General features: G+C 38.0%; 36 non-coding genes across 36 annotated transcripts; 17 read left to right on the top strand and 19 right to left on the bottom strand.

Moving 5' to 3' along the window:
- Positions 1-444: 444 nt before the first annotated feature.
- On the bottom strand, positions 445-526 carry Trnas-aga (transfer RNA serine (anticodon AGA)). The gene has a single exon. It is a non-coding gene; the product is annotated as a tRNA-Ser (tRNA).
- Positions 527-929: 403 nt separating this feature from the next.
- Positions 930-1,001, top strand: Trnaw-cca (transfer RNA tryptophan (anticodon CCA)). Its single transcript has one exon. It is a non-coding gene; the product is annotated as a tRNA-Trp (tRNA).
- A 550-nt stretch (positions 1,002-1,551) lies between these two features.
- On the bottom strand, positions 1,552-1,633 carry Trnas-aga (transfer RNA serine (anticodon AGA)). The gene has a single exon. It is a non-coding gene; the product is annotated as a tRNA-Ser (tRNA).
- A 403-nt stretch (positions 1,634-2,036) lies between these two features.
- Positions 2,037-2,108, top strand: Trnaw-cca (transfer RNA tryptophan (anticodon CCA)). The gene has a single exon. It is a non-coding gene; the product is annotated as a tRNA-Trp (tRNA).
- A 550-nt stretch (positions 2,109-2,658) lies between these two features.
- On the bottom strand, positions 2,659-2,740 carry Trnas-aga (transfer RNA serine (anticodon AGA)). The gene has a single exon. It is a non-coding gene; the product is annotated as a tRNA-Ser (tRNA).
- A 403-nt stretch (positions 2,741-3,143) lies between these two features.
- On the top strand, positions 3,144-3,215 carry Trnaw-cca (transfer RNA tryptophan (anticodon CCA)). Its single transcript has one exon. It is a non-coding gene; the product is annotated as a tRNA-Trp (tRNA).
- Positions 3,216-3,765: 550 nt separating this feature from the next.
- Positions 3,766-3,847, bottom strand: Trnas-aga (transfer RNA serine (anticodon AGA)). The gene has a single exon. It is a non-coding gene; the product is annotated as a tRNA-Ser (tRNA).
- A 403-nt stretch (positions 3,848-4,250) lies between these two features.
- Positions 4,251-4,322, top strand: Trnaw-cca (transfer RNA tryptophan (anticodon CCA)). The gene has a single exon. It is a non-coding gene; the product is annotated as a tRNA-Trp (tRNA).
- Positions 4,323-4,872: 550 nt separating this feature from the next.
- On the bottom strand, positions 4,873-4,954 carry Trnas-aga (transfer RNA serine (anticodon AGA)). Its single transcript has one exon. It is a non-coding gene; the product is annotated as a tRNA-Ser (tRNA).
- Positions 4,955-5,357: 403 nt separating this feature from the next.
- Positions 5,358-5,429, top strand: Trnaw-cca (transfer RNA tryptophan (anticodon CCA)). Its single transcript has one exon. It is a non-coding gene; the product is annotated as a tRNA-Trp (tRNA).
- A 550-nt stretch (positions 5,430-5,979) lies between these two features.
- Trnas-aga (transfer RNA serine (anticodon AGA)) lies at positions 5,980-6,061 on the bottom strand. Its single transcript has one exon. It is a non-coding gene; the product is annotated as a tRNA-Ser (tRNA).
- A 403-nt stretch (positions 6,062-6,464) lies between these two features.
- Positions 6,465-6,536, top strand: Trnaw-cca (transfer RNA tryptophan (anticodon CCA)). The gene has a single exon. It is a non-coding gene; the product is annotated as a tRNA-Trp (tRNA).
- A 550-nt stretch (positions 6,537-7,086) lies between these two features.
- Positions 7,087-7,168, bottom strand: Trnas-aga (transfer RNA serine (anticodon AGA)). Its single transcript has one exon. It is a non-coding gene; the product is annotated as a tRNA-Ser (tRNA).
- A 403-nt stretch (positions 7,169-7,571) lies between these two features.
- Trnaw-cca (transfer RNA tryptophan (anticodon CCA)) lies at positions 7,572-7,643 on the top strand. Its single transcript has one exon. It is a non-coding gene; the product is annotated as a tRNA-Trp (tRNA).
- A 550-nt stretch (positions 7,644-8,193) lies between these two features.
- Trnas-aga (transfer RNA serine (anticodon AGA)) lies at positions 8,194-8,275 on the bottom strand. Its single transcript has one exon. It is a non-coding gene; the product is annotated as a tRNA-Ser (tRNA).
- Positions 8,276-8,678: 403 nt separating this feature from the next.
- Trnaw-cca (transfer RNA tryptophan (anticodon CCA)) lies at positions 8,679-8,750 on the top strand. Its single transcript has one exon. It is a non-coding gene; the product is annotated as a tRNA-Trp (tRNA).
- A 550-nt stretch (positions 8,751-9,300) lies between these two features.
- Positions 9,301-9,382, bottom strand: Trnas-aga (transfer RNA serine (anticodon AGA)). The gene has a single exon. It is a non-coding gene; the product is annotated as a tRNA-Ser (tRNA).
- A 403-nt stretch (positions 9,383-9,785) lies between these two features.
- On the top strand, positions 9,786-9,857 carry Trnaw-cca (transfer RNA tryptophan (anticodon CCA)). Its single transcript has one exon. It is a non-coding gene; the product is annotated as a tRNA-Trp (tRNA).
- A 551-nt stretch (positions 9,858-10,408) lies between these two features.
- Positions 10,409-10,490, bottom strand: Trnas-aga (transfer RNA serine (anticodon AGA)). The gene has a single exon. It is a non-coding gene; the product is annotated as a tRNA-Ser (tRNA).
- A 2,816-nt stretch (positions 10,491-13,306) lies between these two features.
- Trnas-aga (transfer RNA serine (anticodon AGA)) lies at positions 13,307-13,388 on the bottom strand. Its single transcript has one exon. It is a non-coding gene; the product is annotated as a tRNA-Ser (tRNA).
- Positions 13,389-13,791: 403 nt separating this feature from the next.
- Trnaw-cca (transfer RNA tryptophan (anticodon CCA)) lies at positions 13,792-13,863 on the top strand. Its single transcript has one exon. It is a non-coding gene; the product is annotated as a tRNA-Trp (tRNA).
- A 551-nt stretch (positions 13,864-14,414) lies between these two features.
- Trnas-aga (transfer RNA serine (anticodon AGA)) lies at positions 14,415-14,496 on the bottom strand. The gene has a single exon. It is a non-coding gene; the product is annotated as a tRNA-Ser (tRNA).
- Positions 14,497-14,899: 403 nt separating this feature from the next.
- On the top strand, positions 14,900-14,971 carry Trnaw-cca (transfer RNA tryptophan (anticodon CCA)). The gene has a single exon. It is a non-coding gene; the product is annotated as a tRNA-Trp (tRNA).
- Positions 14,972-15,521: 550 nt separating this feature from the next.
- Trnas-aga (transfer RNA serine (anticodon AGA)) lies at positions 15,522-15,603 on the bottom strand. Its single transcript has one exon. It is a non-coding gene; the product is annotated as a tRNA-Ser (tRNA).
- A 403-nt stretch (positions 15,604-16,006) lies between these two features.
- Positions 16,007-16,078, top strand: Trnaw-cca (transfer RNA tryptophan (anticodon CCA)). The gene has a single exon. It is a non-coding gene; the product is annotated as a tRNA-Trp (tRNA).
- A 550-nt stretch (positions 16,079-16,628) lies between these two features.
- Positions 16,629-16,710, bottom strand: Trnas-aga (transfer RNA serine (anticodon AGA)). The gene has a single exon. It is a non-coding gene; the product is annotated as a tRNA-Ser (tRNA).
- A 403-nt stretch (positions 16,711-17,113) lies between these two features.
- Trnaw-cca (transfer RNA tryptophan (anticodon CCA)) lies at positions 17,114-17,185 on the top strand. The gene has a single exon. It is a non-coding gene; the product is annotated as a tRNA-Trp (tRNA).
- A 551-nt stretch (positions 17,186-17,736) lies between these two features.
- Positions 17,737-17,818, bottom strand: Trnas-aga (transfer RNA serine (anticodon AGA)). Its single transcript has one exon. It is a non-coding gene; the product is annotated as a tRNA-Ser (tRNA).
- Positions 17,819-18,221: 403 nt separating this feature from the next.
- On the top strand, positions 18,222-18,293 carry Trnaw-cca (transfer RNA tryptophan (anticodon CCA)). Its single transcript has one exon. It is a non-coding gene; the product is annotated as a tRNA-Trp (tRNA).
- Positions 18,294-18,843: 550 nt separating this feature from the next.
- On the bottom strand, positions 18,844-18,925 carry Trnas-aga (transfer RNA serine (anticodon AGA)). Its single transcript has one exon. It is a non-coding gene; the product is annotated as a tRNA-Ser (tRNA).
- A 403-nt stretch (positions 18,926-19,328) lies between these two features.
- Trnaw-cca (transfer RNA tryptophan (anticodon CCA)) lies at positions 19,329-19,400 on the top strand. Its single transcript has one exon. It is a non-coding gene; the product is annotated as a tRNA-Trp (tRNA).
- A 549-nt stretch (positions 19,401-19,949) lies between these two features.
- Positions 19,950-20,031, bottom strand: Trnas-aga (transfer RNA serine (anticodon AGA)). The gene has a single exon. It is a non-coding gene; the product is annotated as a tRNA-Ser (tRNA).
- A 403-nt stretch (positions 20,032-20,434) lies between these two features.
- On the top strand, positions 20,435-20,506 carry Trnaw-cca (transfer RNA tryptophan (anticodon CCA)). Its single transcript has one exon. It is a non-coding gene; the product is annotated as a tRNA-Trp (tRNA).
- Positions 20,507-21,057: 551 nt separating this feature from the next.
- Trnas-aga (transfer RNA serine (anticodon AGA)) lies at positions 21,058-21,139 on the bottom strand. The gene has a single exon. It is a non-coding gene; the product is annotated as a tRNA-Ser (tRNA).
- A 403-nt stretch (positions 21,140-21,542) lies between these two features.
- Positions 21,543-21,614, top strand: Trnaw-cca (transfer RNA tryptophan (anticodon CCA)). The gene has a single exon. It is a non-coding gene; the product is annotated as a tRNA-Trp (tRNA).
- Positions 21,615-22,164: 550 nt separating this feature from the next.
- Positions 22,165-22,246, bottom strand: Trnas-aga (transfer RNA serine (anticodon AGA)). Its single transcript has one exon. It is a non-coding gene; the product is annotated as a tRNA-Ser (tRNA).
- Between the last annotated feature and the right edge of the window lie 388 nt (positions 22,247-22,634).

The following is a 22,634-nucleotide window of genomic DNA, read 5'->3' as shown; positions in this document are numbered from 1 at the left end:
TTACTTCATGCCTGTTTATTGTTCAAGTTACATGTCATGAAACACAAAGTTTCTCACATACGTTACTCTTACTTCATATCGAACAGTTTTCCTTCAATAGCAATTTAATTTCAGACGGAAGAAAGGAAAGTTCACGATTTTTTTTTTATCAAAATCAAAGTATTTACTGGCGAATCACCGTTTATCTCCTCGAAATTGTCAGGATTGATCCTGACAATGTGTCCCTTTTCTTCCTCGATGCATGATATCCTTACGATCTTCCTCAGTCACCGGTTAAGCCGAATGAACTCTGTCATACAACAACTGCATTCATTGCGAATGGTCGTTTTCAGGACAATGTCTATCTGCGGTTAGCTTATCGATAACTTTGATTCCTACTTGTCTTTGAGCGCGTTCAGTGAGCAGTGTGTGATTCATTACAAAAAGTTGATACCAAAAAGTCTGCGTCGTCGACAGGATTCGAACCTGTGCGGGGAGACCCCAATAGATTTCTAGTCTATCGCCTTAACCACTCGGCCACGACGACTTGATACATACGTCCAAAATTAACTACTTTATACTTAATACCAGATGCGGCAACAACCTGTCGTAAGTGCCACATCGTCATACGGAAGTCATCTGATAAGTTCTTAATATTCCATTGGCAAGTCTGAATAAGGAAACTTAGTCTTTGTTAAATTAAAGTAACTAGAGTTAAATTCCAAACAATTTGAAGTTGTAGCCGCAGGCGATATTTTCAATATTCAAGGTTGTCTTGTACATTTTGTCTATAAATTATCATGATTGATTCGTGTTGAATCGTATATATTTTTCAAAATTAAGGAAAACACGATTTTATTATTTTACAGCCAAAGGGAGGGGTACAAGTTTAGTAGGATCGATAATAACCTGAGCGTTATAGACTAAAAATTCCATTTGGTTGGAAGAAGGACTCCGTGGCGCAACGGTAGCGCGTCTGACTCCAGATCAGAAGGTTGCGTGTTCGAATCACGTCGGGGTCATATGTATTTTTGCTGCAATTTTCTAGAAATGTTGATAAGGTCTCACATTCAACGTTTGTGTCAATGGAAAGGCACTGATTGCAAACTGTGTGAGTGAAAGCGAGACTTACTTCATGCCTGTTTATTGTTCAAGTTACATGTCATGAAACACAAAGTTTCTCACATACGTTACTCTTACTTCATATCGAACAGTTTTCCTTCAATAGCAATTTAATTTCAGACGGAAGAAAGGAAAGTTCACGATTTTTTTTTTATCAAAATCAAAGTATTTACTGGCGAATCACCGTTTATCTCCTCGAAATTGTCAGGATTGATCCTGACAATGTGTCCCTTTTCTTCCTCGATGCATGATATCCTTACGATCTTCCTCAGTCACCGGTTAAGCCGAATGAACTCTGTCATACAACAACTGCATTCATTGCGAATGGTCGTTTTCAGGACAATGTCTATCTGCGGTTAGCTTATCGATAACTTTGATTCCTACTTGTCTTTGAGCGCGTTCAGTGAGCAGTGTGTGATTCATTACAAAAAGTTGATACCAAAAAGTCTGCGTCGTCGACAGGATTCGAACCTGTGCGGGGAGACCCCAATAGATTTCTAGTCTATCGCCTTAACCACTCGGCCACGACGACTTGATACATACGTCCAAAATTAACTACTTTATACTTAATACCAGATGCGGCAACAACCTGTCGTAAGTGCCACATCGTCATACGGAAGTCATCTGATAAGTTCTTAATATTCCATTGGCAAGTCTGAATAAGGAAACTTAGTCTTTGTTAAATTAAAGTAACTAGAGTTAAATTCCAAACAATTTGAAGTTGTAGCCGCAGGCGATATTTTCAATATTCAAGGTTGTCTTGTACATTTTGTCTATAAATTATCATGATTGATTCGTGTTGAATCGTATATATTTTTCAAAATTAAGGAAAACACGATTTTATTATTTTACAGCCAAAGGGAGGGGTACAAGTTTAGTAGGATCGATAATAACCTGAGCGTTATAGACTAAAAATTCCATTTGGTTGGAAGAAGGACTCCGTGGCGCAACGGTAGCGCGTCTGACTCCAGATCAGAAGGTTGCGTGTTCGAATCACGTCGGGGTCATATGTATTTTTGCTGCAATTTTCTAGAAATGTTGATAAGGTCTCACATTCAACGTTTGTGTCAATGGAAAGGCACTGATTGCAAACTGTGTGAGTGAAAGCGAGACTTACTTCATGCCTGTTTATTGTTCAAGTTACATGTCATGAAACACAAAGTTTCTCACATACGTTACTCTTACTTCATATCGAACAGTTTTCCTTCAATAGCAATTTAATTTCAGACGGAAGAAAGGAAAGTTCACGATTTTTTTTTTATCAAAATCAAAGTATTTACTGGCGAATCACCGTTTATCTCCTCGAAATTGTCAGGATTGATCCTGACAATGTGTCCCTTTTCTTCCTCGATGCATGATATCCTTACGATCTTCCTCAGTCACCGGTTAAGCCGAATGAACTCTGTCATACAACAACTGCATTCATTGCGAATGGTCGTTTTCAGGACAATGTCTATCTGCGGTTAGCTTATCGATAACTTTGATTCCTACTTGTCTTTGAGCGCGTTCAGTGAGCAGTGTGTGATTCATTACAAAAAGTTGATACCAAAAAGTCTGCGTCGTCGACAGGATTCGAACCTGTGCGGGGAGACCCCAATAGATTTCTAGTCTATCGCCTTAACCACTCGGCCACGACGACTTGATACATACGTCCAAAATTAACTACTTTATACTTAATACCAGATGCGGCAACAACCTGTCGTAAGTGCCACATCGTCATACGGAAGTCATCTGATAAGTTCTTAATATTCCATTGGCAAGTCTGAATAAGGAAACTTAGTCTTTGTTAAATTAAAGTAACTAGAGTTAAATTCCAAACAATTTGAAGTTGTAGCCGCAGGCGATATTTTCAATATTCAAGGTTGTCTTGTACATTTTGTCTATAAATTATCATGATTGATTCGTGTTGAATCGTATATATTTTTCAAAATTAAGGAAAACACGATTTTATTATTTTACAGCCAAAGGGAGGGGTACAAGTTTAGTAGGATCGATAATAACCTGAGCGTTATAGACTAAAAATTCCATTTGGTTGGAAGAAGGACTCCGTGGCGCAACGGTAGCGCGTCTGACTCCAGATCAGAAGGTTGCGTGTTCGAATCACGTCGGGGTCATATGTATTTTTGCTGCAATTTTCTAGAAATGTTGATAAGGTCTCACATTCAACGTTTGTGTCAATGGAAAGGCACTGATTGCAAACTGTGTGAGTGAAAGCGAGACTTACTTCATGCCTGTTTATTGTTCAAGTTACATGTCATGAAACACAAAGTTTCTCACATACGTTACTCTTACTTCATATCGAACAGTTTTCCTTCAATAGCAATTTAATTTCAGACGGAAGAAAGGAAAGTTCACGATTTTTTTTTTATCAAAATCAAAGTATTTACTGGCGAATCACCGTTTATCTCCTCGAAATTGTCAGGATTGATCCTGACAATGTGTCCCTTTTCTTCCTCGATGCATGATATCCTTACGATCTTCCTCAGTCACCGGTTAAGCCGAATGAACTCTGTCATACAACAACTGCATTCATTGCGAATGGTCGTTTTCAGGACAATGTCTATCTGCGGTTAGCTTATCGATAACTTTGATTCCTACTTGTCTTTGAGCGCGTTCAGTGAGCAGTGTGTGATTCATTACAAAAAGTTGATACCAAAAAGTCTGCGTCGTCGACAGGATTCGAACCTGTGCGGGGAGACCCCAATAGATTTCTAGTCTATCGCCTTAACCACTCGGCCACGACGACTTGATACATACGTCCAAAATTAACTACTTTATACTTAATACCAGATGCGGCAACAACCTGTCGTAAGTGCCACATCGTCATACGGAAGTCATCTGATAAGTTCTTAATATTCCATTGGCAAGTCTGAATAAGGAAACTTAGTCTTTGTTAAATTAAAGTAACTAGAGTTAAATTCCAAACAATTTGAAGTTGTAGCCGCAGGCGATATTTTCAATATTCAAGGTTGTCTTGTACATTTTGTCTATAAATTATCATGATTGATTCGTGTTGAATCGTATATATTTTTCAAAATTAAGGAAAACACGATTTTATTATTTTACAGCCAAAGGGAGGGGTACAAGTTTAGTAGGATCGATAATAACCTGAGCGTTATAGACTAAAAATTCCATTTGGTTGGAAGAAGGACTCCGTGGCGCAACGGTAGCGCGTCTGACTCCAGATCAGAAGGTTGCGTGTTCGAATCACGTCGGGGTCATATGTATTTTTGCTGCAATTTTCTAGAAATGTTGATAAGGTCTCACATTCAACGTTTGTGTCAATGGAAAGGCACTGATTGCAAACTGTGTGAGTGAAAGCGAGACTTACTTCATGCCTGTTTATTGTTCAAGTTACATGTCATGAAACACAAAGTTTCTCACATACGTTACTCTTACTTCATATCGAACAGTTTTCCTTCAATAGCAATTTAATTTCAGACGGAAGAAAGGAAAGTTCACGATTTTTTTTTTATCAAAATCAAAGTATTTACTGGCGAATCACCGTTTATCTCCTCGAAATTGTCAGGATTGATCCTGACAATGTGTCCCTTTTCTTCCTCGATGCATGATATCCTTACGATCTTCCTCAGTCACCGGTTAAGCCGAATGAACTCTGTCATACAACAACTGCATTCATTGCGAATGGTCGTTTTCAGGACAATGTCTATCTGCGGTTAGCTTATCGATAACTTTGATTCCTACTTGTCTTTGAGCGCGTTCAGTGAGCAGTGTGTGATTCATTACAAAAAGTTGATACCAAAAAGTCTGCGTCGTCGACAGGATTCGAACCTGTGCGGGGAGACCCCAATAGATTTCTAGTCTATCGCCTTAACCACTCGGCCACGACGACTTGATACATACGTCCAAAATTAACTACTTTATACTTAATACCAGATGCGGCAACAACCTGTCGTAAGTGCCACATCGTCATACGGAAGTCATCTGATAAGTTCTTAATATTCCATTGGCAAGTCTGAATAAGGAAACTTAGTCTTTGTTAAATTAAAGTAACTAGAGTTAAATTCCAAACAATTTGAAGTTGTAGCCGCAGGCGATATTTTCAATATTCAAGGTTGTCTTGTACATTTTGTCTATAAATTATCATGATTGATTCGTGTTGAATCGTATATATTTTTCAAAATTAAGGAAAACACGATTTTATTATTTTACAGCCAAAGGGAGGGGTACAAGTTTAGTAGGATCGATAATAACCTGAGCGTTATAGACTAAAAATTCCATTTGGTTGGAAGAAGGACTCCGTGGCGCAACGGTAGCGCGTCTGACTCCAGATCAGAAGGTTGCGTGTTCGAATCACGTCGGGGTCATATGTATTTTTGCTGCAATTTTCTAGAAATGTTGATAAGGTCTCACATTCAACGTTTGTGTCAATGGAAAGGCACTGATTGCAAACTGTGTGAGTGAAAGCGAGACTTACTTCATGCCTGTTTATTGTTCAAGTTACATGTCATGAAACACAAAGTTTCTCACATACGTTACTCTTACTTCATATCGAACAGTTTTCCTTCAATAGCAATTTAATTTCAGACGGAAGAAAGGAAAGTTCACGATTTTTTTTTTATCAAAATCAAAGTATTTACTGGCGAATCACCGTTTATCTCCTCGAAATTGTCAGGATTGATCCTGACAATGTGTCCCTTTTCTTCCTCGATGCATGATATCCTTACGATCTTCCTCAGTCACCGGTTAAGCCGAATGAACTCTGTCATACAACAACTGCATTCATTGCGAATGGTCGTTTTCAGGACAATGTCTATCTGCGGTTAGCTTATCGATAACTTTGATTCCTACTTGTCTTTGAGCGCGTTCAGTGAGCAGTGTGTGATTCATTACAAAAAGTTGATACCAAAAAGTCTGCGTCGTCGACAGGATTCGAACCTGTGCGGGGAGACCCCAATAGATTTCTAGTCTATCGCCTTAACCACTCGGCCACGACGACTTGATACATACGTCCAAAATTAACTACTTTATACTTAATACCAGATGCGGCAACAACCTGTCGTAAGTGCCACATCGTCATACGGAAGTCATCTGATAAGTTCTTAATATTCCATTGGCAAGTCTGAATAAGGAAACTTAGTCTTTGTTAAATTAAAGTAACTAGAGTTAAATTCCAAACAATTTGAAGTTGTAGCCGCAGGCGATATTTTCAATATTCAAGGTTGTCTTGTACATTTTGTCTATAAATTATCATGATTGATTCGTGTTGAATCGTATATATTTTTCAAAATTAAGGAAAACACGATTTTATTATTTTACAGCCAAAGGGAGGGGTACAAGTTTAGTAGGATCGATAATAACCTGAGCGTTATAGACTAAAAATTCCATTTGGTTGGAAGAAGGACTCCGTGGCGCAACGGTAGCGCGTCTGACTCCAGATCAGAAGGTTGCGTGTTCGAATCACGTCGCGGTCATATGTATTTTTGCTGCAATTTTCTAGAAATGTTGATAAGGTCTCACATTCAACGTTTGTGTCAATGGAAAGGCACTGATTGCAAACTGTGTGAGTGAAAGCGAGACTTACTTCATGCCTGTTTATTGTTCAAGTTACATGTCATGAAACACAAAGTTTCTCACATACGTTACTCTTACTTCATATCGAACAGTTTTCCTTCAATAGCAATTTAATTTCAGACGGAAGAAAGGAAAGTTCACGATTTTTTTTTTATCAAAATCAAAGTATTTACTGGCGAATCACCGTTTATCTCCTCGAAATTGTCAGGATTGATCCTGACAATGTGTCCCTTTTCTTCCTCGATGCATGATATCCTTACGATCTTCCTCAGTCACCGGTTAAGCCGAATGAACTCTGTCATACAACAACTGCATTCATTGCGAATGGTCGTTTTCAGGACAATGTCTATCTGCGGTTAGCTTATCGATAACTTTGATTCCTACTTGTCTTTGAGCGCGTTCAGTGAGCAGTGTGTGATTCATTACAAAAAGTTGATACCAAAAAGTCTGCGTCGTCGACAGGATTCGAACCTGTGCGGGGAGACCCCAATAGATTTCTAGTCTATCGCCTTAACCACTCGGCCACGACGACTTGATACATACGTCCAAAATTAACTACTTTATACTTAATACCAGATGCGGCAACAACCTGTCGTAAGTGCCACATCGTCATACGGAAGTCATCTGATAAGTTCTTAATATTCCATTGGCAAGTCTGAATAAGGAAACTTAGTCTTTGTTAAATTAAAGTAACTAGAGTTAAATTCCAAACAATTTGAAGTTGTAGCCGCAGGCGATATTTTCAATATTCAAGGTTGTCTTGTACATTTTGTCTATAAATTATCATGATTGATTCGTGTTGAATCGTATATATTTTTCAAAATTAAGGAAAACACGATTTTATTATTTTACAGCCAAAGGGAGGGGTACAAGTTTAGTAGGATCGATAATAACCTGAGCGTTATAGACTAAAAATTCCATTTGGTTGGAAGAAGGACTCCGTGGCGCAACGGTAGCGCGTCTGACTCCAGATCAGAAGGTTGCGTGTTCGAATCACGTCGGGGTCATATGTATTTTTGCTGCAATTTTCTAGAAATGTTGATAAGGTCTCACATTCAACGTTTGTGTCAATGGAAAGGCACTGATTGCAAACTGTGTGAGTGAAAGCGAGACTTACTTCATGCCTGTTTATTGTTCAAGTTACATGTCATGAAACACAAAGTTTCTCACATACGTTACTCTTACTTCATATCGAACAGTTTTCCTTCAATAGCAATTTAATTTCAGACGGAAGAAAGGAAAGTTCACGATTTTTTTTTTATCAAAATCAAAGTATTTACTGGCGAATCACCGTTTATCTCCTCGAAATTGTCAGGATTGATCCTGACAATGTGTCCCTTTTCTTCCTCGATGCATGATATCCTTACGATCTTCCTCAGTCACCGGTTAAGCCGAATGAACTCTGTCATACAACAACTGCATTCATTGCGAATGGTCGTTTTCAGGACAATGTCTATCTGCGGTTAGCTTATCGATAACTTTGATTCCTACTTGTCTTTGAGCGCGTTCAGTGAGCAGTGTGTGATTCATTACAAAAAGTTGATACCAAAAAGTCTGCGTCGTCGACAGGATTCGAACCTGTGCGGGGAGACCCCAATAGATTTCTAGTCTATCGCCTTAACCACTCGGCCACGACGACTTGATACATACGTCCAAAATTAACTACTTTATACTTAATACCAGATGCGGCAACAACCTGTCGTAAGTGCCACATCGTCATACGGAAGTCATCTGATAAGTTCTTAATATTCCATTGGCAAGTCTGAATAAGGAAACTTAGTCTTTGTTAAATTAAAGTAACTAGAGTTAAATTCCAAACAATTTGAAGTTGTAGCCGCAGGCGATATTTTCAATATTCAAGGTTGTCTTGTACATTTTGTCTATAAATTATCATGATTGATTCGTGTTGAATCGTATATATTTTTCAAAATTAAGGAAAACACGATTTTATTATTTTACAGCCAAAGGGAGGGGTACAAGTTTAGTAGGATCGATAATAACCTGAGCGTTATAGACTAAAAATTCCATTTGGTTGGAAGAAGGACTCCGTGGCGCAACGGTAGCGCGTCTGACTCCAGATCAGAAGGTTGCGTGTTCGAATCACGTCGGGGTCATATGTATTTTTGCTGCAATTTTCTAGAAATGTTGATAAGGTCTCACATTCAACGTTTGTGTCAATGGAAAGGCACTGATTGCAAACTGTGTGAGTGAAAGCGAGACTTACTTCATGCCTGTTTATTGTTCAAGTTACATGTCATGAAACACAAAGTTTCTCACATACGTTACTCTTACTTCATATCGAACAGTTTTCCTTCAATAGCAATTTAATTTCAGACGGAAGAAAGGAAAGTTCACGATTTTTTTTTTATCAAAATCAAAGTATTTACTGGCGAATCACCGTTTATCTCCTCGAAATTGTCAGGATTGATCCTGACAATGTGTCCCTTTTCTTCCTCGATGCATGATATCCTTACGATCTTCCTCAGTCACCGGTTAAGCCGAATGAACTCTGTCATACAACAACTGCATTCATTGCGAATGGTCGTTTTCAGGACAATGTCTATCTGCGGTTAGCTTATCGATAACTTTGATTCCTACTTGTCTTTGAGCGCGTTCAGTGAGCAGTGTGTGATTCATTACAAAAAGTTGATACCAAAAAGTCTGCGTCGTCGACAGGATTCGAACCTGTGCGGGGAGACCCCAATAGATTTCTAGTCTATCGCCTTAACCACTCGGCCACGACGACTTGATACATACGTCCAAAATTAACTACTTTATACTTAATACCAGATGCGGCAACAACCTGTCGTAAGTGCCACATCGTCATACGGAAGTCATCTGATAAGTTCTTAATATTCCATTGGCAAGTCTGAATAAGGAAACTTAGTCTTTGTTAAATTAAAGTAACTAGAGTTAAATTCCAAACAATTTGAAGTTGTAGCCGCAGGCGATATTTTCAATATTCAAGGTTGTCTTGTACATTTTGTCTATAAATTATCATGATTGATTCGTGTTGAATCGTATATATTTTTCAAAATTAAGGAAAACACGATTTTATTATTTTACAGCCAAAGGGAGGGGTACAAGTTTAGTAGGATCGATAATAACCTGAGCGTTATAGACTAAAAATTCCATTTGGTTGGAAGAAGGACTCCGTGGCGCAACGGTAGCGCGTCTGACTCCAGATCAGAAGGTTGCGTGTTCGAATCACGTCGGGGTCATATGTATTTTTGCTGCAATTTTCTAGAAATGTTGATAAGGTCTCACATTCAACGTTTGTGTCAATGGAAAGGCACTGATTGCAAACTGTGTGAGTGAAAGCGAGACTTACTTCATGCCTGTTTATTGTTCAAGTTACATGTCATGAAACACAAAGTTTCTCACATACGTTACTCTTACTTCATATCGAACAGTTTTCCTTCAATAGCAATTTAATTTCAGACGGAAGAAAGGAAAGTTCACGATTTTTTTTTTTATCAAAATCAAAGTATTTACTGGCGAATCACCGTTTATCTCCTCGAAATTGTCAGGATTGATCCTGACAATGTGTCCCTTTTCTTCCTCGATGCATGATATCCTTACGATCTTCCTCAGTCACCGGTTAAGCCGAATGAACTCTGTCATACAACAACTGCATTCATTGCGAATGGTCGTTTTCAGGACAATGTCTATCTGCGGTTAGCTTATCGATAACTTTGATTCCTACTTGTCTTTGAGCGCGTTCAGTGAGCAGTGTGTGATTCATTACAAAAAGTTGATACCAAAAAGTCTGCGTCGTCGACAGGATTCGAACCTGTGCGGGGAGACCCCAATAGATTTCTAGTCTATCGCCTTAACCACTCGGCCACGACGACTTGATACATACGTCCAAAATTAACTACTTTATACTTAATACCAGATGCGGCAACAACCTGTCGTAAGTGCCACATCGTCATACGGAAGTCATCTGATAAGTTCTTAATATTCCATTGGCAAGTCTGAATAAGGAAACTTAGTCTTTGTTAAATTAAAGTAACTAGAGTTAAATTCCAAACAATTTGAAGTTGTAGCCGCAGGCGATATTTTCAATATTCAAGGTTGTCTTGTACATTTTGTCTATAAATTATCATGATTGATTCGTGTTGAATCGTATATATTTTTCAAAATTAAGGAAAACACGATTTTATTATTTTACAGCCAAAGGGAGGGGTACAAGTTTAGTAGGATCGATAATAACCTGAGCGTTATAGACTAAAAATTCCATTTGGTTGGAAGAAGGACTCCGTGGCGCAACGGTAGCGCGTCTGACTCCAGAAAAAGTCGAGTGGACCTTTACATGACAGGACGTTGTTTATTTGTGCAGTGAAAATTTTCTTCTATAATAAGTTATTGCTCGGATTACCAAGCTGAATTATGGAATATTAACATTCTAACTTGTTTTAGAAGTAAGTTCTTTTCATTGATATCGGAAAACCGTCGTTTGAAACTGTTATAAATGTTGTAAATATTGTTGGATTGAAAGAGGCTACCCGAGGGTGAATTATAATACTGTTTTTAATTATATGTACAATGGAGAGACTTCCATCTTTATTGATGAGTACTATAGAAAACGCATGCGAACAATTTCGTAATATAACGTTTACTGTGCATGGTGAAAATGACAGAGCCCGTGTATCTATAGTTTTTACCAATCAAGATAATACTAAGAGTAAAAGAAAATCGAATTCCACCATCAATCGTGATAAAAAACGGATGAAAGAATATAACAATGATGATCATGCAAATAATTCGAATATTGAGAATCATACAGATGTGATTTTTTCAGATCGTTTATCTGAAATTAGTCAAATACCGAGTGAAAAGGTATCGACAAATACCTTAGATATAATGGACTTTGACGATAACCCGTCTGTGGCCTCTGCTACTACAGGTAACATTGAAGTTATAGAGAGTCCAAATATAGAACTGTCAATCGATACGTGTAATGAATTGTCTTTGTCATCAACCTGTTTAACGGGTGAAAATGTAAACAATGTGAATATAAATAAACAAAGAATATCTGGTGATAGAATTAAAAAGAATAAGTGTACCGTAGAAGGAGAACATATAGTAACAAAATGTACAATTAATAAACCGACAGATAATGATATTGTATCCACTACGTCATCAGGTGTACAATCATGTGAAAAATCGAAAGAACATAATAGAATCGTACCAGAAAGTGGAATTTTAAGTAAAATCGTTTTGAAAACAAGCCGGAATGGTTTGGACATTTTGATAGGAAAAACGGAAAGAGGACGTCTGATATTGTTGCGAATGGGCCGTGAAAGGTTGGAACTTCTCGTTCCAGGGGAACCTGAGTACCTTAGGTTTAACAAAGTGGTAACCGAGGACTTTCAAGATGTACGAACAACACCATTAATGAATGATGCAGTGAATGACGGAATATTGAAGATAGAAAAAATTGTAAAAATTAAAAAACTGTAACTTTTTTATTGAAATTTTGTAATTTGTTTTTATTGTGAGAAAGTTGGTATGTTTCGGTGAGAAAATGTGAGAAAAAGTTTTAGCTGATTAATGATAATTATATTGTTATGTTGTTTGTTTGTCTTATTATTGCTGATAACTGCCCTCAGATTTAATACTTTCGAATTTTTTTTGCGTAGTGGAATGGAGACCAGCCCTGTGCGAATTATTATTTTGATTGTAACATTTTGTGTCATATGTCGGACAATAAGACTGTATAAACACGTAACTTTGTGATTCTTTCATTGTATTCTGTGTAAGCTTTCTTATAATTGTGAATGTATGAGCTGAATGGTAGATTAGATAGAGATTGAATATAAGTATAGGGATATGATATTTTTCTATAGAAAATGATATGTATATGTATATAAATATGAGACTCGAAAGTAAATTATCAGACACTTATATGTTCGTGACAAATATTTCACGCTATATAAATAATGTTTCAAATGTGATTTGTTTCAGAGAAAGGACAATAACTATTGACAATGTTTTCACTTTTGTGTAACTGAAACTGTGATATGTATATATGAATGTTGATTATAATAAAGATAAAAAAAAAAGCGCGTCTGACTCCAGATCAGAAGGTTGCGTGTTCGAATCACGTCGGGGTCATATGTATTTTTGCTGCAATTTTCTAGAAATGTTGATAAGGTCTCACATTCAACGTTTGTGTCAATGGAAAGGCACTGATTGCAAACTGTGTGAGTGAAAGCGAGACTTACTTCATGCCTGTTTATTGTTCAAGTTACATGTCATGAAACACAAAGTTTCTCACATACGTTACTCTTACTTCATATCGAACAGTTTTCCTTCAATAGCAATTTAATTTCAGACGGAAGAAAGGAAAGTTCACGATTTTTTTTTTATCAAAATCAAAGTATTTACTGGCGAATCACCGTTTATCTCCTCGAAATTGTCAGGATTGATCCTGACAATGTGTCCCTTTTCTTCCTCGATGCATGATATCCTTACGATCTTCCTCAGTCACCGGTTAAGCCGAATGAACTCTGTCATACAACAACTGCATTCATTGCGAATGGTCGTTTTCAGGACAATGTCTATCTGCGGTTAGCTTATCGATAACTTTGATTCCTACTTGTCTTTGAGCGCGTTCAGTGAGCAGTGTGTGATTCATTACAAAAAGTTGATACCAAAAAGTCTGCGTCGTCGACAGGATTCGAATCTGTGCGGGGAGACCCCAATAGATTTCTAGTCTATCGCCTTAACCACTCGGCCACGACGACTTGATACATACGTCCAAAATTAACTACTTTATACTTAATACCAGATGCGGCAACAACCTGTCGTAAGTGCCACATCGTCATACGGAAGTCATCTGATAAGTTCTTAATATTCCATTGGCAAGTCTGAATAAGGAAACTTAGTCTTTGTTAAATTAAAGTAACTAGAGTTAAATTCCAAACAATTTGAAGTTGTAGCCGCAGGCGATATTTTCAATATTCAAGGTTGTCTTGTACATTTTGTCTATAAATTATCATGATTGATTCGTGTTGAATCGTATATATTTTTCAAAATTAAGGAAAACACGATTTTATTATTTTACAGCCAAAGGGAGGGGTACAAGTTTAGTAGGATCGATAATAACCTGAGCGTTATAGACTAAAAATTCCATTTGGTTGGAAGAAGGACTCCGTGGCGCAACGGTAGCGCGTCTGACTCCAGATCAGAAGGTTGCGTGTTCCAATCACGTCGGGGTCATATGTATTTTTGCTGCAATTTTCTAGAAATGTTGATAAGGTCTCACATTCAACGTTTGTGTCAATGGAAAGGCACTGATTGCAAACTGTGTGAGTGAAAGCGAGACTTACTTCATGCCTGTTTATTGTTCAAGTTACATGTCATGAAACACAAAGTTTCTCACATACGTTACTCTTACTTCATATCGAACAGTTTTCCTTCAATAGCAATTTAATTTCAGACGGAAGAAAGGAAAGTTCACGATTTTTTTTTTTATCAAAATCAAAGTATTTACTGGCGAATCACCGTTTATCTCCTCGAAATTGTCAGGATTGATCCTGACAATGTGTCCCTTTTCTTCCTCGATGCATGATATCCTTACGATCTTCCTCAGTCACCGGTTAAGCCGAATGAACTCTGTCATACAACAACTGCATTCATTGCGAATGGTCGTTTTCAGGACAATGTCTATCTGCGGTTAGCTTATCGATAACTTTGATTCCTACTTGTCTTTGAGCGCGTTCAGTGAGCAGTGTGTGATTCATTACAAAAAGTTGATACCAAAAAGTCTGCGTCGTCGACAGGATTCGAACCTGTGCGGGGAGACCCCAATAGATTTCTAGTCTATCGCCTTAACCACTCGGCCACGACGACTTGATACATACGTCCAAAATTAACTACTTTATACTTAATACCAGATGCGGCAACAACCTGTCGTAAGTGCCACATCGTCATACGGAAGTCATCTGATAAGTTCTTAATATTCCATTGGCAAGTCTGAATAAGGAAACTTAGTCTTTGTTAAATTAAAGTAACTAGAGTTAAATTCCAAACAATTTGAAGTTGTAGCCGCAGGCGATATTTTCAATATTCAAGGTTGTCTTGTACATTTTGTCTATAAATTATCATGATTGATTCGTGTTGAATCGTATATATTTTTCAAAATTAAGGAAAACACGATTTTATTATTTTACAGCCAAAGGGAGGGGTACAAGTTTAGTAGGATCGATAATAACCTGAGCGTTATAGACTAAAAATTCCATTTGGTTGGAAGAAGGACTCCGTGGCGCAACGGTAGCGCGTCTGACTCCAGATCAGAAGGTTGCGTGTTCGAATCACGTCGGGGTCATATGTATTTTTGCTGCAATTTTCTAGAAATGTTGATAAGGTCTCACATTCAACGTTTGTGTCAATGGAAAGGCACTGATTGCAAACTGTGTGAGTGAAAGCGAGACTTACTTCATGCCTGTTTATTGTTCAAGTTACATGTCATGAAACACAAAGTTTCTCACATACGTTACTCTTACTTCATATCGAACAGTTTTCCTTCAATAGCAATTTAATTTCAGACGGAAGAAAGGAAAGTTCACGATTTTTTTTTTATCAAAATCAAAGTATTTACTGGCGAATCACCGTTTATCTCCTCGAAATTGTCAGGATTGATCCTGACAATGTGTCCCTTTTCTTCCTCGATGCATGATATCCTTACGATCTTCCTCAGTCACCGGTTAAGCCGAATGAACTCTGTCATACAACAACTGCATTCATTGCGAATGGTCGTTTTCAGGACAATGTCTATCTGCGGTTAGCTTATCGATAACTTTGATTCCTACTTGTCTTTGAGCGCGTTCAGTGAGCAGTGTGTGATTCATTACAAAAAGTTGATACCAAAAAGTCTGCGTCGTCGACAGGATTCGAACCTGTGCGGGGAGACCCCAATAGATTTCTAGTCTATCGCCTTAACCACTCGGCCACGACGACTTGATACATACGTCCAAAATTAACTACTTTATACTTAATACCAGATGCGGCAACAACCTGTCGTAAGTGCCACATCGTCATACGGAAGTCATCTGATAAGTTCTTAATATTCCATTGGCAAGTCTGAATAAGGAAACTTAGTCTTTGTTAAATTAAAGTAACTAGAGTTAAATTCCAAACAATTTGAAGTTGTAGCCGCAGGCGATATTTTCAATATTCAAGGTTGTCTTGTACATTTTGTCTATAAATTATCATGATTGATTCGTGTTGAATCGTATATATTTTTCAAAATTAAGGAAAACACGATTTTATTATTTTACAGCCAAAGGGAGGGGTACAAGTTTAGTAGGATCGATAATAACCTGAGCGTTATAGACTAAAAATTCCATTTGGTTGGAAGAAGGACTCCGTGGCGCAACGGTAGCGCGTCTGACTCCAGATCAGAAGGTTGCGTGTTCGAATCACGTCGGGGTCATATGTATTTTTGCTGCAATTTTCTAGAAATGTTGATAAGGTCTCACATTCAACGTTTGTGTCAATGGAAAGGCACTGATTGCAAACTGTGTGAGTGAAAGCGAGACTTACTTCATGCCTGTTTATTGTTCAAGTTACATGTCATGAAACACAAAGTTTCTCACATACGTTACTCTTACTTCATATCGAACAGTTTTCCTTCAATAGCAATTTAATTTCAGACGGAAGAAAGGAAAGTTCACGATTTTTTTTTTATCAAAATCAAAGTATTTACTGGCGAATCACCGTTTATCTCCTCGAAATTGTCAGGATTGATCCTGACAATGTGTCCCTTTTCTTCCTCGATGCATGATATCCTTACGATCTTCCTCAGTCACCGGTTAAGCCGAATGAACTCTGTCATACAACAACTGCATTCATTGCGAATGGTCGTTTTCAGGACAATGTCTATCTGCGGTTAGCTTATCGATAACTTTGATTCCTACTTGTCTTTGAGCGCGTTCAGTGAGCAGTGTGTGATTCATTACAAAAAGTTGATACCAAAAAGTCTGCGTCGTCGACAGGATTCGAACCTGTGCGGGGAGACCCCAATAGATTTCTAGTCTATCGCCTTAACCACTCGGCCACGACGACTTGATACATACGTCCAAAATTAACTACTTTATACTTAATACCAGATGCGGCAACAACCTGTCGTAAGTGCCACATCGTCATACGGAAGTCATCTGATAAGTTCTTAATATTCCATTGGCAAGTCTGAATAAGGAAACTTAGTCTTTGTTAAATTAAAGTAACTAGAGTTAAATTCCAAACAATTTGAAGTTGTAGCCGCAGGCGCTATTTTCAATATTCAAGGTTGTCTTGTACATTTTGTCTATAAATTATCATGATTGATTCGTGTTGAATCGTATATATTTTTCAAAATTAAGGAAAACACGATTTTATTATTTTACAGCCAAAGGGAGGGGTACAAGTTTAGTAGGATCGATAATAACCTGAGCGTTATAGACTAAAAATTCCATTTGGTTGGAAGAAGGACTCCGTGGCGCAACGGTAGCGCGTCTGACTCCAGATCAGAAGGTTGCGTGTTCGAATCACGTCGGGGTCATATGTATTTTTGCTGCAATTTTCTAGAAATGTTGATAAGGTCTCACATTCAACGTTTGTGTCAATGGAAAGGCACTGATTGCAAACTGTGTGAGTGAAAGCGAGACTTACTTCATGCCTGTTTATTGTTCAAGTTACATGTCATGAAACACAAAGTTTCTCACATACGTTACTCTTACTTCATATCGAACAGTTTTCCTTCAATAGCAATTTAATTTCAGACGGAAGAAAGGAAAGTTCACGAATTTTTTTTTTATCAAAATCAAAGTATTTACTGGCGAATCACCGTTTATCTCCTCGAAATTGTCAGGATTGATCCTGACAATGTGTCCCTTTTCTTCCTCGATGCATGATATCCTTACGATCTTCCTCAGTCACCGGTTAAGCCGAATGAACTCTGTCATACAACAACTGCATTCATTGCGAATGGTCGTTTTCAGGACAATGTCTATCTGCGGTTAGCTTATCGATAACTTTGATTCCTACTTGTCTTTGAGCGCGTTCAGTGAGCAGTGTGTGATTCATTACAAAAAGTTGATACCAAAAAGTCTGCGTCGTCGACAGGATTCGAACCTGTGCGGGGAGACCCCAATAGATTTCTAGTCTATCGCCTTAACCACTCGGCCACGACGACTTGATACATACGTCCAAAATTAACTACTTTATACTTAATACCAGATGCGGCAACAACCTGTCGTAAGTGCCACATCGTCATACGGAAGTCATCTGATAAGTTCTTAATATTCCATTGGCAAGTCTGAATAAGGAAACTTAGTCTTTGTTAAATTAAAGTAACTAGAGTTAAATTCCAAACAATTTGAAGTTGTAGCCGCAGGCGATATTTTCAATATTCAAGGTTGTCTTGTACATTTTGTCTATAAATTATCATGATTGATTCGTGTTGAATCGTATATATTTTTCAAAATTAAGGAAAACACGATTTTATTATTTTACAGCCAAAGGGAGGGGTACAAGTTTAGTAGGATCGATAATAACCTGAGCGTTATAGACTAAAAATTCCATTTGGTTGGAAGAAGGACTCCGTGGCGCAACGGTAGCGCGTCTGACTCCAGATCAGAAGGTTGCGTGTTCGAATCACGTCGGGGTCATATGTATTTTTGCTGCAATTTTCTAGAAATGTTGATAAGGTCTCACATTCAACGTTTGTGTCAATGGAAAGGCACTGATTGCAAACTGTGTGAGTGAAAGCGAGACTTACTTCATGCCTGTTTATTGTTCAAGTTACATGTCATGAAACACAAAGTTTCTCACATACGTTACTCTTACTTCATATCGAACAGTTTTCCTTCAATAGCAATTTAATTTCAGACGGAAGAAAGGAAAGTTCACGATTTTTTTTTTATCAAAATCAAAGTATTTACTGGCGAATCACCGTTTATCTCCTCGAAATTGTCAGGATTGATCCTGACAATGTGTCCCTTTTCTTCCTCGATGCATGATATCCTTACGATCTTCCTCAGTCACCGGTTAAGCCGAATGAACTCTGTCATACAACAACTGCATTCATTGCGAATGGTCGTTTTCAGGACAATGTCTATCTGCGGTTAGCTTATCGATAACTTTGATTCCTACTTGTCTTTGAGCGCGTTCAGTGAGCAGTGTGTGATTCATTACAAAAAGTTGATACCAAAAAGTCTGCGTCGTCGACAGGATTCGAACCTGTGCGGGGAGACCCCAATAGATTTCTAGTCTATCGCCTTAACCACTCGGCCACGACGACTTGATACATACGTCCAAAATTAACTACTTTATACTTAATACCAGATGCGGCAACAACCTGTCGTAAGTGCCACATCGTCATACGGAAGTCATCTGATAAGTTCTTAATATTCCATTGGCAAGTCTGAATAAGGAAACTTAGTCTTTGTTAAATTAAAGTAACTAGAGTTAAATTCCAAACAATTTGAAGTTGTAGCCGCAGGCGATATTTTCAATATTCAAGGTTGTCTTGTACATTTTGTCTATAAATTATCATGATTGATTCGTGTTGAATCGTATATATTTTTCAAAATTAAGGAAAACACGATTTTATTATTTTACAGCCAAAGGGAGGGGTACAAGTCTAGTAGGATCGATAATAACCTGAGCGTTATAGACTAAAAATTCCATTTGGTTGGAAGAAGGACTCCGTGGCGCAACGGTAGCGCGTCTGACTCCAGATCAGAAGGTTGCGTGTTCGAATCACGTCGGGGTCATATGTATTTTTGCTGCAATTTTCTAGAAATGTTGATAAGGTCTCACATTCAACGTTTGTGTCAATGGAAAGGCACTGATTGCAAACTGTGTGAGTGAAAGCGAGACTTACTTCATGCCTGTTTATTGTTCAAGTTACATGTCATGAAACACAAAGTTTCTCATACGTTACTCTTACTTCATATCGAACAGTTTTCCTTCAATAGCAATTTAATTTCAGACGGAAGAAAGGAAAGTTCACGAATTTTTTTTTTATCAAAATCAAAGTATTTACTGGCGAATCACCGTTTATCTCCTCGAAATTGTCAGGATTGATCCTGACAATGTGTCCCTTTTCTTCCTCGATGCATGATATCCTTACGATCTTCCTCAGTCACCGGTTAAGCCGAATGAACTCTGTCATACAACAACTGCATTCATTGCGAATGGTCGTTTTCAGGACAATGTCTATCTGCGGTTAGCTTATCGATAACTTTGATTCCTACTTGTCTTTGAGCGCGTTCAGTGAGCAGTGTGTGATTCATTACAAAAAGTTGATACCAAAAAGTCTGCGTCGTCGACAGGATTCGAACCTGTGCGGGGAGACCCCAATAGATTTCTAGTCTATCGCCTTAACCACTCGGCCACGACGACTTGATACATACGTCCAAAATTAACTACTTTATACTTAATACCAGATGCGGCAACAACCTGTCGTAAGTGCCACATCGTCATACGGAAGTCATCTGATAAGTTCTTAATATTCCATTGGCAAGTCTGAATAAGGAAACTTAGTCTTTGTTAAATTAAAGTAACTAGAGTTAAATTCCAAACAATTTGAAGTTGTAGCCGCAGGCGATATTTTCAATATTCAAGGTTGTCTTGTACATTTTGTCTATAAATTATCATGATTGATTCGTGTTGAATCGTATATATTTTTCAAAATTAAGGAAAACACGATTTTATTATTTTACAGCCAAAGGGAGGGGTACAAGTTTAGTAGGATCGATAATAACCTGAGCGTTATAGACTAAAAATTCCATTTGGTTGGAAGAAGGACTCCGTGGCGCAACGGTAGCGCGTCTGACTCCAGATCAGAAGGTTGCGTGTTCGAATCACGTCGGGGTCATATGTATTTTTGCTGCAATTTTCTAGAAATGTTGATAAGGTCTCACATTCAACGTTTGTGTCAATGGAAAGGCACTGATTGCAAACTGTGTGAGTGAAAGCGAGACTTACTTCATGCCTGTTTATTGTTCAAGTTACATGTCATGAAACACAAAGTTTCTCACATACGTTACTCTTACTTCATATCGAACAGTTTTCCTTCAATAGCAATTTAATTTCAGACGGAAGAAAGGAAAGTTCACGAATTTTTTTTTTATCAAAATCAAAGTATTTACTGGCGAATCACCGTTTATCTCCTCGAAATTGTCAGGATTGATCCTGACAATGTGTCCCTTTTCTTCCTCGATGCATGATATCCTTACGATCTTCCTCAGTCACCGGTTAAGCCGAATGAACTCTGTCATACAACAACTGCATTCATTGCGAATGGTCGTTTTCAGGACAATGTCTATCTGCGGTTAGCTTATCGATAACTTTGATTCCTACTTGTCTTTGAGCGCGTTCAGTGAGCAGTGTGTGATTCATTACAAAAAGTTGATACCAAAAAGTCTGCGTCGTCGACAGGATTCGAACCTGTGCGGGGAGACCCCAATAGATTTCTAGTCTATCGCCTTAACCACTCGGCCACGACGACTTGATACATACGTCCAAAATTAACTACTTTATACTTAATACCAGATGCGGCAACAACCTGTCGTAAGTGCCACATCGTCATACGGAAGTCATCTGATAAGTTCTTAATATTCCATTGGCAAGTCTGAATAAGGAAACTTAGTCTTTGTTAAATTAAAGTAACTAGAGTTAAATTCCAAACAATTTGAAGTTGTAGCCGCAGGCGATATTTTCAATATTCAAGGTTGTCTTGTACATTTTGTCTATAAATTATCATGATTGATTCGTGTTGAATCGTATATATTTTTCAAAATTAAGGAAAACACGATTTTATTATTTTACAGCCAAAGGGAGGGGTACAAGTTTAGTAGGATCGATAATAACCTGAGCGTTATAGACTAAAAATTCCATTTGGTTGGAAGAAGGACTCCGTGGCGCAACGGTAGCGCGTCTGACTCCAGATCAGAAGGTTGCGTGTTCGAATCACGTCGGGGTCATATGTATTTTTGCTGCAATTTTCTAGAAATGTTGATAAGGTCTCACATTCAACGTTTGTGTCAATGGAAAGGCACTGATTGCAAACTGTGTGAGTGAAAGCGAGACTTACTTCATGCCTGTTTATTGTTCAAGTTACATGTCATGAAACACAAAGTTTCTCACATACGTTACTCTTACTTCATATCGAACAGTTTTCCTTCAATAGCAATTTAATTTCAGACGGAAGAAAGGAAAGTTCACGATTTTTTTTTTATCAAAATCAAAGTATTTACTGGCGAATCACCGTTTATCTCCTCGAAATTGTCAGGATTGATCCTGACAATGTGTCCCTTTTCTTCCTCGATGCATGATATCCTTACGATCTTCCTCAGTCACCGGTTAAGCCGAATGAACTCTGTCATACAACAACTGCATTCATTGCGAATGGTCGTTTTCAGGACAATGTCTATCTGCGGTTAGCTTATCGATAACTTTGATTCCTACTTGTCTTTGAGCGCGTTCAGTGAGCAGTGTGTGATTCATTACAAAAAGTTGATACCAAAAAGTCTGCGTCGTCGACAGGATTCGAACCTGTGCGGGGAGACCCCAATAGATTTCTAGTCTATCGCCTTAACCACTCGGCCACGACGACTTGATACATACGTCCAAAATTAACTACTTTATACTTAATACCAGATGCGGCAACAACCTGTCGTAAGTGCCACATCGTCATACGGAAGTCATCTGATAAGTTCTTAATATTCCATTGGCAAGTCTGAATAAGGAAACTTAGTCTTTGTTAAATTAAAGTAACTAGAGTTAAATTCCAAACAATTTGAAGTTGTAGCCGCAGGCGATATTTTCAATATTCAAGGTTGTCTTGTACATTTTGTCTATAAATTATCATGATTGATTCGTGTTGAATCGTATATATTTTTCAAAATTAAGGAAAACACGATTTTATTATTTTACAGCCAAAGGGAGGGGTACAAGTCTAGTAGGATCGATAATAACCTGAGCGTTATAGACTAAAAATTCCA

Source organism: Mytilus trossulus, chromosome 11, assembly GCF_036588685.1.
Source record: "Mytilus trossulus isolate FHL-02 chromosome 11, PNRI_Mtr1.1.1.hap1, whole genome shotgun sequence".
NCBI classification, from domain to species: Eukaryota; Metazoa; Mollusca; class Bivalvia; order Mytilida; family Mytilidae; genus Mytilus; species Mytilus trossulus.
Note: the sequence above shows the minus strand (reverse complement) of the source record. Positions and strands in the feature narration are given on the sequence as shown.